The sequence below is a fragment of the Pituophis catenifer genome, unplaced genomic scaffold, assembly GCF_029215685.1.
Source record: "Pituophis catenifer annectens isolate HBS135680 unplaced genomic scaffold, rPitCat1.0.hap2 SCAF_4, whole genome shotgun sequence".
NCBI lineage: Eukaryota > Metazoa > Chordata > Lepidosauria > Squamata > Colubridae > Pituophis > Pituophis catenifer.
The window spans coordinates 55,445,965-55,459,945 of NW_027256884.1; the positions used below are offsets into that span (position 1 = coordinate 55,445,965).

General features: G+C 40.0%; 1 protein-coding gene and 1 long non-coding RNA gene across 4 annotated transcripts in view; one reads left to right on the plus strand and one right to left on the minus strand.

Annotated features, from left to right (window-relative positions):
* PTCHD1 (patched domain containing 1) overlaps positions 1-13,981 on the plus strand; it is a 183,543-nt gene that overhangs the window by 98,454 nt on the left and 71,108 nt on the right. The window lies entirely within an intron of this gene.
* LOC139317107 (uncharacterized) overlaps positions 1-13,981 on the minus strand; it is a 72,107-nt gene that overhangs the window by 29,433 nt on the left and 28,693 nt on the right. For 2 of the 3 annotated variants that reach the window (XR_011600410.1, XR_011600411.1), the window contains exons 4-5: positions 10,831-11,005; positions 7,387-7,701 (exon numbers count right to left, since the gene is read on the minus strand). This is a non-coding gene — a long non-coding RNA (uncharacterized lncRNA). Of the gene's footprint in view, positions 1-7,386; positions 7,702-10,830; positions 11,006-13,981 lie in introns of those variants that run through there. The other variant, XR_011600412.1, reaches the window with a different exon arrangement.

The following is a 13,981-nucleotide window of genomic DNA, read 5'->3' on the forward strand; positions in this document are numbered from 1 at the left end:
TAGTTATCAGTACAATATTACCAGAGAAGAAGCTATGCAAGATTAGGTTAACAACTCTTAATGCTTTTTTGGCAATGTTGTTACAGTGGGCTCTGGCATTTAGATCTTTAGAGATGAGTACGCCAAGGTTAAGGTGACCAGATTTTAACATTGGTAAAGAGGGACATTGTGGGTGTGGCTTATTTTGTGGGCGTGGCTAGCTGGTCATGTGACTGGGTGGGCATGGCTAGCTGGTCATGTGACCGGGTGGCCATGGCTATGTGTATAGGGTAAGGTGAACAGATTTTAACATTGGTAAGAGGGACACCATTGTGGGCGTGGCTTATTGTGTGGGCGTGGCTTGGAGGCCATGTGACTGGGTGGGCGTGGCTAGCTGGTCATGTGACCGGGTGGCCATGGCTATGTGTATAGGGACTACTCAGAGGGCTGGAAAGTCATTTCTGACAGGTCCTCACACTTTTGACTGGTCCTCACACTTATGACCATCCTCACATTTATGCCCGTGCAGCATTCTTAACAACCATGTCACTCATTTCACAACTGCTTCTCTTCACCATGATGACAAGATAGGGCAAAAATGTAAAATGTGAGGACAGTCTAAGTTCGAGGACTGGTCAAAAGTGCGAGGACCAGTCAAAAATAACTTTTTCAGCCCTCTGAGTAGTCCATATGCACAAAAGGATACAGTAATAGAGAGGGATGAAGGAAGGGAAGGGAAATTAGAGTAGGAGTGACGGTAAGAGAGGGAGGAAGAGAGGAGGAGAAGGAGAAAGGAAGAGGAAATAGGGAGGAGAAGAAGAGGGTGGGGGGAAGAGAAAGTAAGAAGGAAAGAAAAGAGGGGTGGTAGGTTTGAGGAGAAAGATTGCTGTACAATAAAAAAGATGAAAGGGAAGAAAGCCAACCCCAAACAAATATAAAGATATTAAGATAAAGAATGAATTGTTAAACTTTAAAGAATAAAAGAGAACAAATATGAATAAATAGCAATAATTAGAAACACACATACAAACATACAATGTATTTTCTTTGAACAGAATATTTGGCTGGTTCACAAATTTAAACAGTGTTTAGTCATTTCAATTAAATTTACAATTTCTATATTTCCTTTTTGCCATATTTATTCCTCTATTTTTTAAAAAAAACAATATTACCCTTCATCCTCATCTCTAATCTTAATCAAATTCAATTTTTCCCTTCTATTCTATATTATACCCCTTCTCATTGTCATCTATTTTTATATCCATCCTCACATTGGTTAATTATGTAATTATGTAATACAGTTGTTTAATACAAATTCAACATTTTAATATAAATCAATTAGTTATATAACTATCTTTTTTGTATATTAATCAATATGAACATGAATATTCCAATTATTTCCATGCAATCCAATTTCTTACAAATCAATTAATTATATTTACCAATAATAATAAACCAAATAATTTCCCCCATATATTCCTCCAAACCACAACTTAACCATTTCTGCTTTCAACACAGTATACAATTAATAGTATCTCAATTATTACAATTCCCTAGTTAAAAAGAGCTTTTTTTTCTTTTGTGTTTTAAAATCTTGAACTCTCCTCTTTTGCCCTAAATAATTTCCCATTGTTTGCACCTACCTTTTTTGGTGAGGAAAAGGAAAATAAATCTGCTGCCTAATTTTCCAACGTTGCAAGCAAACAGCAAAGCCAACAGCCTGTTTTACTTTCAGTTTCGTTTTGAGCTTGGTTTGCACAAAGAAAAAAAAAAACTGCTGAGCAATTTAGCAAGAGCAGAGTCCTGCGCAAATCAGTTGAGAGGGGGAAGCCGAGCTAATCAACGTAGGGCGGCCCTTTGAAGCCCCACGGCAAGAGTTTAAACAGGTTTTTTCCCTCTAGCCATCAGCTGGGACTCAGGAGGCAGCCGGGACTCAGGAGGCAGAATGAAAAATCGGGACTTTTTTAAAACGTCACGGGACGCGGGACAAATTACTCAAAAGCGGGACTGTCCCGCCAAAAGCGGGACGTCTGGTCACCTTAGCCAAGGTCCTTGACAGAGTGAAGGTTGTCTGTAATTGGAGCTTTGGGGAAACACAGAATTAACAATGGCAATTGTATTCAGACCCTCGTCTTTTGCCAAGAAAATTGAAATTCATTCCAAATTGCCACATTTTGTCTCAGGATAGATCGTTGATCTTAATTGTGTACGGTCTATTACAATTTATAAAATATTGTTTCTGCTGAGGAGGAGGGTTGATTTCCAGTTTTATGATTCTATATAATCACCGTGAGGCTTCAAGGGAGTCTTTATTTAGTAAGTTTTAAGGAATAGAAACTAAGCTGGTCCATAAGCATAATTTTTTTCCACTACTATGAACAATGTAAACAATACCTGAGAAAGATATGATAGAGAAAAATATACAGTATTTCAGTACAGAAATTGTGGTTGGCTCACATACAAAATTTTGCACAGATTTTCTTACTAGAATACATGTTTTATAAAAGTAGTGCAATAATCACCATACTTTAGCAGGATTGTTATTGGCTTTTATTTTAAACAGAGGATTTTTTTTAGAGAATAATAATATATAATCATAATTTGGTTTTTTTTATTGAGATCATTAATTTATGTTATGAATAACATATAGAAACATTCTGCTGATTTGCAGTTGTTAACTTTAAAAAAATTTGTGAAAGTAGTTCTCTAATTTCAGATTTGCAACCTACTTTACCTCTGAAAGTAGATTCTAGAACTGTAGAATAATCTTAGGGGAGGAAAAAAATCCATTTCCCTTAATTTACTATAGAATACCATAATTTTTGATTGAAAGTACTAAATGTATTAGGATTCAGTTGGACATGATTAATTGAAGTAATTGAAGATGCCATCTGGAGAAATTAAAATCATCATGTTAAATATTTTGTAAATCCCATACTTTAATTTTGCTGCTTCTCATAAATATAAGAAAGCAAAAACCCCAATTCATCTTTTGTCAAGAGCATTATTCATTTGCAGCAGATTCAATGCACTGATTTCATAGAGGCTTCAGAACTGAGATTTAATTTACAATGCATCTTTATGCTTTAGCATAAGGAAGCTCATATTTCTTTCTCACATCTTGTACTGTGTTATACATCTCTCAGGTGGGTTTTATGACTTTTAAAATATACATTCAAATTAATATTAATAAATGTTAGCCATACTTACTTCTTGCTTTTAACTGAAAAGCAGTTATAGATTCATCCTTTGCAGTAGGTATCTGTAGACCTTAGATGTGCTTAGTTAAAAATAAGGAAATCAACCCTGTAGGTAAACATTGTTTTATGCCAATTCCATATTATATCCAGACTATAAGATAAATACCACATGATTTAAATGAAACATACTACAAGGATTTGTTGTTAGACATCCGGTGCTTACATGAGTTCCATACATTGTCTGAATATAAAGTGACAATGCTTTGATCAAAACTAAATCAGATATATAAATCATTATTTTCCCCACTCTGAATAAGGAAAATATCTACAGATATAAATTATATTTTATTAATTTCTGGACTTTATTAAATACAGATATTTTAATTGCATGATAAACTGCTGGAACAGAATTTTGGTTATGGCAGTTAAGTGATTAATTGATTCATCAATTGGTTGTGGAAGTAAAGGATGGGTGCCCAAAGTGAACAACACATGATTGCTTTTTTAAACTCCAGTAATAGTTTTTGTTAAAAAAAAGTCCCTGTGGGTTTTACTCCGCTAGTCATCAACCATAGGGGGCGGTGCTCATCTCCATTTCAAGGCCATTGAGCCAGCACTGTCCAAAGACATTTCTGCAGTCATGTGGTTAGCATGACATCATAGAGCACTATTAGCTTCCCACTGAAGAATCTATTTATCTACTCACATTTTCATGGTTTTGAACTGCTAGGTTGGCAGGAGTTGGGGTGAGGACTGGAGCTCACCCTGTCACGTGGCGCTCAGGTCTTGAACCTGGGCTGCTGGCTTTCCAGCTGACAAGCCCAGCATGTTAACAACTGAGACACTGCACCGCCCACCCCCATAAAATATAGGAAGCCTGAAATACCAGCTTTTGCATTAAGTTCCCTTGAGGAAGGCAGGAAACTGTTGATTTCCTGTTCACACTTTTGGAACATCAAAAATTAAAGCACAAAATAGATGTCATAAAACTTCTAGGTACTTGAGGATTTCACTCCTTAAATTCTCCTACCCTTTGAAACAATGGGCCTGGGCCCCACTCACCTTTTGCACATCATGGGGTTAAGGGATCAATATATCTGTCCCCTAAGAACAGCTTTTCAAATGTTTCATTGATTGGCAATGAATGCACTTCAAGCTTTACTTTTCAATGAACTAGTGTTAACTTTGTCAAGGCTTTTGTTTTAAGCTTTCCATTGTTTGCCAATAGAATCAGGCACATTGTTGTTCGCTCCAGGAATTATTTTCAGCAAAGCTGTATATTGCTCAATAAATCAGAATAAAATTGTCCAATTATTCAAATCCTCTTAATTTTTTTGCACAGCTTAATAAAAACTGACAGAAGCTGGACTGTAAACTAGCACATAACAAAGAATATTTTATAAAAATTAGCTCAGTTTGACAGACAATTTTTAGTTTTCTAATATAGAATAACAGTTGATACAAGGAATTACAGTTGATACAAGGAATTACATATTTAATAATAACAAAGTGCTGGCTTTCTCTTTTATACCAATATGAAATATCCTATCTAATTTCCCACATCTTTATCCAGATAGCTTCAGTTGTCATAAATTCCTATGATTCTCCTCATCACTCATGTGTCTTTCTACTCTTACAGCTTTTCAGTTCTTTTCCTATGGCCTATTAATCCCCTATTGTCCTGAACATATGCCACATTTTCTTTTCCCCTTGGCAAAGAGGATACCTATTCACTGCCTATAAAGTAAGCCTGTTATTTTTCTCAACATGTTGCACTAAAATAGCTCCTTTGGCTGCTGTGACAATTCTCACAAATTGAATCAATGCATGAACAATTCAGCAAGGGAGGGAAACTATTATGAAAAAAGCTAGCAATAATTGGACTTTCAGGCAATAGTTTATCAATTGCATTACTTTTGAAATGAACATTGGAGTCTAGCATGATTGTTAGGCCAATTTTTCTTGAACTGTGGTAGGTGGCATATGGCTGGAGGAATCTCATAAAGTAAAATCTCTTCTGGATTCAGTTCAACTTCTGGTGGAGTCTGTGTTAATTTTTTTGCCTCAAAATACAGTATAATTTGCCATTGCCATCTTTTATGATAATCTTAGTATTCCTGGGAAGTGTGCAATCTAAATATTAACCAGGCCTGACCATGCTTAGCTTGCAAGACCAGCAAAATGCTGCCATCTACTGAGAGGAACTGCCTGTATACTGTAATTCCTCACTTTAAAATATTATACTTTGCATTTGATTATAATATCACAATGCTTTATTTGCATTGACACAAAATCAGTGGTGGGATTCAATTTTTTTAACAACCGGTTATGTGGGCGTGGCTTATTTGGGGGCATGGCTTGGTAGTCATATGTCTGGGTGGGTGTGGCTTGGTGGTCATGTGACCGGGTGTGCGTGGCTAGCTGGTCATGTGACCAGGTGGCCGTGGCTATGTGCATGGGAACTACTCAGAGGGCTGAAAAAAGTCATTTTTGACTGGTCCTCGCACTTTTGACCAGTCCTCACACTTATGACCATCCTCACATTTATGCCCGTTGCAGCATTCTTAACAACCGTGTCACTCATTTCACAACTGCTTCTCTTCACTACGGTGACAAGATAGGGCGCAAAACATAAAATGTGAGGACAGTCGTAAGTGTGAGGACCAGTCAAAATGCGAGGACCAGTCAAAATAACTTTTTCAGCCCTCTTAGTAGTTCATATGCACATAGGGACTACCCAGAGGGCTGAAAAAAGTGATTTCTGACAAGTCCTCGCACTTTTGACCGGTCCTCACACTTATGACCGCTCATCATTTATGCCTGTTGCAGCATTCTTAACAACCGTGTCATTCATTTCACAACTGAGGTGCTTCATGTGACCGGGTAGGCATGGCCAGGTGGTCATGTGGCATTGCTTCTTTGCCCTAATGACAGTTTGCTGCAATGGTCGTAAGTGTAAAAAATGGTCATAAGTCACTTTTTTCAGTGCCATTGTAACTGTTATAAGTCAAGGATTACCTGTACAAATGCTTCTTTGCTTGCAAAAAGCTGCCCTAAATACCAATCATTAGATTAGAAATACTTGCAAACTGGAGTTACAAATCAGGCAGGGTGCCAGAGCACCTTGAGGAATTAAAATAGTTAAAATGCAATGATAACTTATCAGCAGCCAACTCTTGCTCATAAAGTGAAACCCTTTAGCAGAGAGATCATTTAAGATCTCCAGAATGAAGCAAAGGAGCAAACAGAGTATCTGTTGCTTGTTAAACCAATTACCAGAACAAATAGACACAGGAACTAGTCAGATTTCTGAAGCTGCTTCTTTTCAGGAACAGAGATTAACATTTTTCCTTCCAAACAAAGCTGAATAGGGAAAATTATCTCATCACTAAACACAGGATTAAACATCACCAAGCACAGAATTAAACTTCACCAAAACCCAGTTTTAGACCAAAAATCAGAAAGGGTATGTAAACTCACATTTGAATGTCAATCTTTCTAGCTAGCCAAGAAGCCTTGCTGAATATCACTCATCTTGGTTCCTTGTCATTAAAAGTTTCTGCTTCATTATTTAATTATTTCTTCAAATTGCTGATCATTGCACCCTGGCTGGAAGAACTCCAACAGGGGAGTATTTCCTCCCAACAGTGGTGTAAAAAGCTTAAAACAACCCTTCCCCTTTAAGAAAGTCAAGCAAAAAAACCCCCAAAACCTCCGAGAAACTCTGGAAGCAATAGTAAGTCGGGGCGTTACTGCCAAGAATGTAATAAGGATTAATGGAGAGGCTGTTTCTGTAAGCAGGGCAATAAAGATTAGGAAACAACAATTCCTTACAGGAATAACCCTGTAAAGTGGGAAAAAAGAAAAGGAGATTTCTTCTAACAAGCGGTTCTCCGAATTGCTTAACTATTTAACAACCGGTTCTACTGAACCGGTAGAAACCCATCACTGCACAAAATCAGTTATAAAAAAAGAATGAAACTCAAACAAATGAGTGGGATGTTGACAGTTGCAAGAGAGCAGGGGATATGTAGTAGTTGAATTGTAAGGATCGCCTCTCCTTCCAACTTAAGAAAGTACGAACTCTTGAAACGTAGTTGTTCAAAAGGATTCTTTTATTAAGCAGAAGTGAAAACCATCCAGCTAAAGCACAATCTGAATGCCCTTAGGCAAAGCAGTAGGATTAAAGTGGTAGAGACCCCTCCCTTTAGGTCAGAATGCAGATTTCAGCCAATACACAAGTGTGAAGATGTTTTCTTTACTATTTCCTTTGAGAACCCGAACAAACATGCATTCCCACCACTTCCCTTTAAAGTGAGACAACCCACATGGCTATCATATAAATTCCTGCAGGTAAAGGGAATCTCAGGCTTCCTTGGCGCCAGGATATAGGTTGTAAAATATCTGATGACACAGGCCATGCTAGTAAATCGAATCCAAATCCCCACTTCCTTCACTTGAATGGCAGTATCACTTTTAGGGATCTGACATGCTACCCTCCTTAGAAAACAAAAGGGTCCACCTGTAAAACAAAAAAAAAAACCAAAAAACAAATATACACAAGATTTCAAGATTTCATGATAGTAGATCAACAAGGTTTGTTAGGGTATTGGGAGTGAAATTTTCTCAGTAAGATTGGAGCCCTAACGTGGTGTTTAGCGACCCATTCATTGTGTGCTGATGGTAAATGTTTCCAAGCAACTAAGTATTGGACTTTCCCTCTGTGGATCCTAGAATCAAGGATTTCCTTGATTTCAAAGTGTTGTTCACCTTCAATCATGATGGGCACAGGTGGTGTAGATGCAGGTGGTCTGAGGGATGAGATTACTTCTCGTTTGAGTAAACTGATATGGAATACTGGGTGGATCTGCCTGAGTGTCTTTGGAAGAAGTAATTCAACTGCTACTGGATTGATGATTCTAGTGATGGGGAAAGGTCCAATGAACTTTGGCCCTAGTTTCTTTGATGGTTGTAATGATTTCAAGAATTTTGTAGATAAGTATACTCTGTCTCCAATATGAAAAAGTTTGGGTTCCATCCTTTTCTTGTCCGCTTGAATCTTAAAAGCTTCTCTAGCATCCTTTAAGGCTAATCTAACCACTGGCCACGTGTTTTGCAAATTATCCATCCACTCCTTAAGTGAGGGGATGGTGGGTTCTTCTGTGGGTAGTTCAGGCATGGGGCTGAAATCCTGGCCTGTTGCTACTCTAAAAGGGGTAAAACCAGTGCTTGAATGTACAGCATTATTAAACGCAACTTCAGCAAAAGGCAAAAGTTCGGTCCAGTTATCCTGTTGAAAATTAATGAAACATCTTAAATATCGTTCTAGTACCGAGTTCAAAATTTCAGAATTACCATTAGTACACGGATGAAAAGATGTGCTCAACCCCTGGCCAGTACCAAGTAAGCCCAAAAACGCCCTCCAAAAGTTGGAGGTGAATTGAGCCCCTCTGTCGGAGATGATCCTTTGTGGAGCACCATGAAGTCGATAAATGTGTATTAGGAATAATTTGGCTAAACTTTTAGCAGTTGGGATCTTTTGGCAGGGTATAAAATGTGCCTGTTTTGAAAATAGGTCTGTCACAACCCAAATAACAGTATTTCCCTCACTGTTTGGCAATTCCACGATGAAATCCATAGCGATCTCTCTCCAAGGCGCTGCAGGTTCAGCTACCTTCTGCAATAGACCTGGGGATTTCCCCTGGCGTCTTTTTGCTGCTGCACAAATGGGGCAGCTAGCTACATAGCTTTCTATGTCCTTTTTTAGTGATGGCCACCAAAATTGTCTTTTAATCAGGTATAAAGTTTTCACAAACCCAAAATGTCCAGCTAATTTGGAGTCATGGCACCGTACCATTAAGCATAGTCTTTGGCTTGCAGGGACATACAACTTCCCCCCCACCCAAGCCAAGTCTTCTTTCATCAGACAGCTGGATTTGTTGTTCAAAAACCATTCATCAGTGGCCAATGCTTGTTTAAAATTTTGGGTGATGTCATTGTCTGTCACTGTTTCTTGTTTTTCCTGGGATCTGGTGACTACTTTAGCGGCTAGTTGACTGTTTTGTACTATAGCTTTGATTACGTCTGACCTTGCACGAATGTATTGCGGTTTTCTGGATAGCGCATCTGCCAGAAAATTTTTCCCCCCCGGGAGGTATTTTAAAGTAAAATCAAACCGTTTAAAGTACTGAGCCCATCGTACTTGTTTTGGGGAGAGTTTCCTTGGGGTCTTTAGGGCTTCTAGATTTTTATGATCAGTCCAGACTTCAAAAGGGGTCCTTTGTTTTTAAGAGCTTGGTGATGGGGAGGGCAATCTGAGCGAACGCAGGGATAAACTGGTGGTAAAAGTTGGCAAACCCCAGGAAGCTCTGTAACTGTTTACGTGTGCGTGGAGGGTCCCAATCAAGTACAGCCTGCACTTTTAGAGGATCCATCTCAACCCCCTGGTGTGAAATGCGGTATCCCAAATAGTCAATCTTCTCTTGATGGAATTCACATTTGGAAAGTTTGGCATAAAGTTTGGCAGCGCGGAGTTTGTTTAAAACTGCCCTGACTAGTTTTACATGTTCTGCTTTGGTCTCAGTATAGATTAAAATGTCGTCCAAATAGACCAGAACCCCCTTATATAAATGCTGATGCAGCACTTCATTTATTAACTGCATAAACACTGCAGGGGCTCCTTGTAACCCAAAGGGGAGCACCTTGAATTGGTAGCAGCCGAGGGGGGTGTTAAATGCCGTTTTCCACTCATCCCCTTCCTTAATTCTGACCCGGTAGTAAGCCTCCCTTAAGTCCAGCTTTGAAAAAATTTTCCCTTTAGCGAGGTGTGCTAACATATCTTTCATAAGGGGGAGAGGATACACGTTCTGCACACTGATAGTATTAAGGTTTTGATAGTCAACACATAAGCGTTTTGAACCATCTTTTTTCTCTCTAAACAACACTGGGGCTGCAATTTTTGGTCGGGCTGGCTCGATGAAACCCCTTGCTAGGTTTTTCTCAATGAATGTTCTCAGCTCTTCCAACTCCCTCGGTGACATGCTGTACATCTTGGGTTTAGGGAGTTTCGCGCCGGGTAAGATTTCTATTGCACAGTCAGTGGCACGGTGGGGGGGGGGGAGCTCATCTGAGGCTTTTTCGCTAAAAACCTCAGCTAAATTCTTGTATTCTATGGGTATGCCCTCAGTTGGTGTGGCATGACCAGGCATGGCTGTTTCTCAATTCTCTGCCCCCTCAACTCCTTTATGTGGATACTCAGCAAAAGTCACCTTCCTCTGAAATTTTATGATGCCTTGTTTCCAATTGTTTGTGGGTTCCATCTTTTTAGCCACGCAAGGCCCAGAACCAACGGCCATTCCATGCCAGGTGCCACTATAAAGGTAAGTCTTTCCTCGTGGCTTCCAATGCCTATATGTAGAGGCACAGTGGCCAGAGAAGCTGGCTCCCCTCCTGCTATTGACCCATCTAGTTGGCAGAAAGCAATGGGGGTTTTCAGCTTTCTTACGTTAATCCCTAACTTCCCTACTAAGGTTGGGCTGATCAAACAATGGGTGCACCCCGAATCCACTAGGGTGGGGATACTTATCTCCCTGTCCTGGTTTGGGATAAATAGTCTTAAGGGGAGGGTAAGCGGTTTAATTGGTTTGCTTACCAGTGGTTCATCATCTGGATCGCTTCCGAACGAGTGTGATTCCTCCTGTTCAGATGCCAATGTTTCTTCCCCAAAGAGGGACACAGGCCATGCTAGTAAATCGAATCCAAGTCCCCACTTCCTTCACTTGAATGGCAGTATCACTTTTAGGGATCTGACATGAATATTCGATGTACTAAGAGGAAAGAGATTGCTTATTGTGACTTATTAGACTGTCATCTTTGTCATCCACATTAGAACATTTATCAGAAAATTATGCTTCAATGCTTGCAAACAAAGAACTCATTTCATCAGCATTCATGCATGTACACCTACAATTAGTTAGACTCCTTAAGAAAAAAATCCCAAATTTTCAAAAAAGTTTGAAATTCCGCTTACTTTATTTTCACAAGAAATTATTCTTGTTCTCATACAATTTATATATTTTACTACAGTGATGTTTGGTCAATGAATTTGTGTGACATGATTGTTCATGTCAGTGTTAATCTCTGACCTTGTCAATGAAAAGGAATCCAAACAGCCAGAGTAGGAAGGGGTTTTTTTCCCTGTCTCAAATCTTATTGAGTTTTTGCCACTTGGAGTCAACAGGACTGGAATTGATTGACAAACGTAATCAAATCTGAGCCAATTCACTGTATATCACCATGATGGCGAACCTATGGCACGCGTACCAAAGGTGGCAAAGCCATATCAGTGGGCACACGACTGAGCTCCAGCGCGCTTTTCGGGCCTTCCGGTCCCACCAGAAGTTGGCAAACAGGCTATTTCTGGCTACTGGAGGGCCTCCGGGGAGGGGAGGCTGTTTTCACCCTCCCCAGACTCCTAAAGAGGCTCTGGAGTCAGGTGAGAGAGAAAAACGGGCCTACCGGGCCATCGCATGCCAGGAGCGGGGTGGGTTGCGCAGGGGCAGGTTGCATAGAATTATGGGTTTGGGCACATGTGTGCGTGACCCCTCCTCCCTCCTGGCACACGATGGCAAAAAAGTTAGCCATCACTGGTATATCAATTGCAAATGTAAGGAACTGAAAAATCATCCTCACACAGAAATAGACCAGTCCTTTTAAACATTCCCTTTATTCTTCCAATAGAACCTGCAAAAATGAAGGGAAAAATACCCAACATGAAGTTTGGGTGAAAAAAATGGGTAAAATGAATAGGGAAACAAAAAGGGGAAATGTCTATGGAGATTTTTAGTCATCCAGCTCATAGCTGTCTCAAAGTGCTTTTTCAAAAGGTAACTGGACTGTTTTTCCTTGAGAAAGAAGAAGAATCCTCCAACCATCCAGTCACAACTGATTAAGCTTCTTGGATGAGAAACAAAATGTCTTCTTCCTCAAGGAAAAACAGTCCAGTTGCCTTTTGAAAAAGCACTTTTGGGACAAAAAGGGGGAAACAAACCTAAATGGAAGTGAGGTAAAGAGAACATTTAACTGGTGAAGAAAGAAAAGTCCTCTTACAACAAGGGTTAAAATTCATTGGGCAAATAAACTTCAAACGTCGGCTAACTTTAAGCTAAACTAGGCATTCATGCTTTTCAGCAGCAAAGTACTAATACCTTCATTGATGATCCTTTGGCCCAAGCCCAACATTTCACTGATGGAGAGAACCTCATCCTGTTATATAATATAGTATTGTGCATTTGATTTCTTTTTCTTTTTGTTTTTCGGTCATTTTTATTTGATACATGTTTCTATTATTGTCTTGGGGTTCCTTGTCCTCCATTTTTTTATGAGTGCCTTCTCCCAGTTTTTCCTTCTTTTCCTTCATTGATCTTTGTTCTTAGTTTCGGCTGGAGTCCTTCTAGCCTTCTCCCGTCCCAACCCCCCCTCCCCCAAACTGTCATTATCTTCAACCAGGATTCTGGGATTACTTTTCTTCAGTACATCCTGCTCATGTTTTCTATGCCTTATCATATTTTCTCAGGACTATAATTCTCTGGTTCTTAGCCTTCCTTATCATGCCCGCCCCCCAATTTTTGGTAAGGATATCTTTCTTTCCTACCCCATTTTCTGAGCAGTAATCTATTTGTTCACAATTTATAACATCCCTCTTTTTTCCCCATCCTGAATTCTGTTCCTTCTTTCTGATACTTTCCTGGCATTTCTTTGTATACAAGCAATACTTTTCTACTTTGTGCTTGCTTGTTAATGTCACCAGTCACCCTTAGGGAGATTAAGCCTGTTTACCTTCCAGCTAGAAAGGTTCATAGTTGGGGCATAGAGGGCTTCTCAGTGAGATTTAAAACATTGCTAGATTTTTTTTTTTTATTGCAAGATGTTACATATGTAAATAGCAAGTGAAGCCAGAGATGTAGGCTTTACTCAGGTCCGGGTTTAGCTGGACATTTGCATGCCCACCGCTGATTGGTGGATTCAAGCGGAGAGAAAAGTAAAGCACTGTCAGTGGCTGAATCAGTGGGACAGTTCCCTTTAAAAGGGAATGCTGCCGGCTAAGCCTTTGCAGAAGTCACTTATTTAAATAAAGAGCTGAAGTTACTGTCTGTCATCCTGCCACTTCATTGCCTCTCACAAGCTAACACTGATGATGAAGGTGGGATCGAAGAGGACGAAGGACTCAGGCTGAACAGAAGGAGCAACACGTGGCATCCACCATTATCTAGCAGCTGAACCACTGCATCGATTCCAGGATGATGTCTTACGCGCCACCAGCTCCATTCAATCGGGCTAAGGAAACATGGAAGAAATACATGCTTCGATTCCATTGTTTCCTGGAAGCCAACGACCTGCTAGGACTCTCGGACAACAGAAAAAGGGCACTTTTCCTGAGCTAATGTGGACCCAAAGTCCTCGACATGGCCAAAGCCATTTCGGAACCCGCTGACCTGCAGACCATGCCGTGGCCGACATTGCAAGAAGCACTCCAGGCTCACTATGCTCCCGTACCCTCTCCGATGGTTTACAAGCATGAGTTTTACCATCGGAATCAAGAGGAAGGTGAGACCATCAATCAATATGTTGCAGCCCTAAGGAAGACTGTGGCGCGCTGTGAATTCAGCAACATAGAGGAGGCCATGATGGATAGATTGGTTTTCAGACTCAGAGACCTGCAATTGCAAAGGCAACTACTATCCAGGCTGAACCTCACATTCAAAATCGCTTTAGAAGAAGCGCGGGCAGCTGAAGCCACAGAT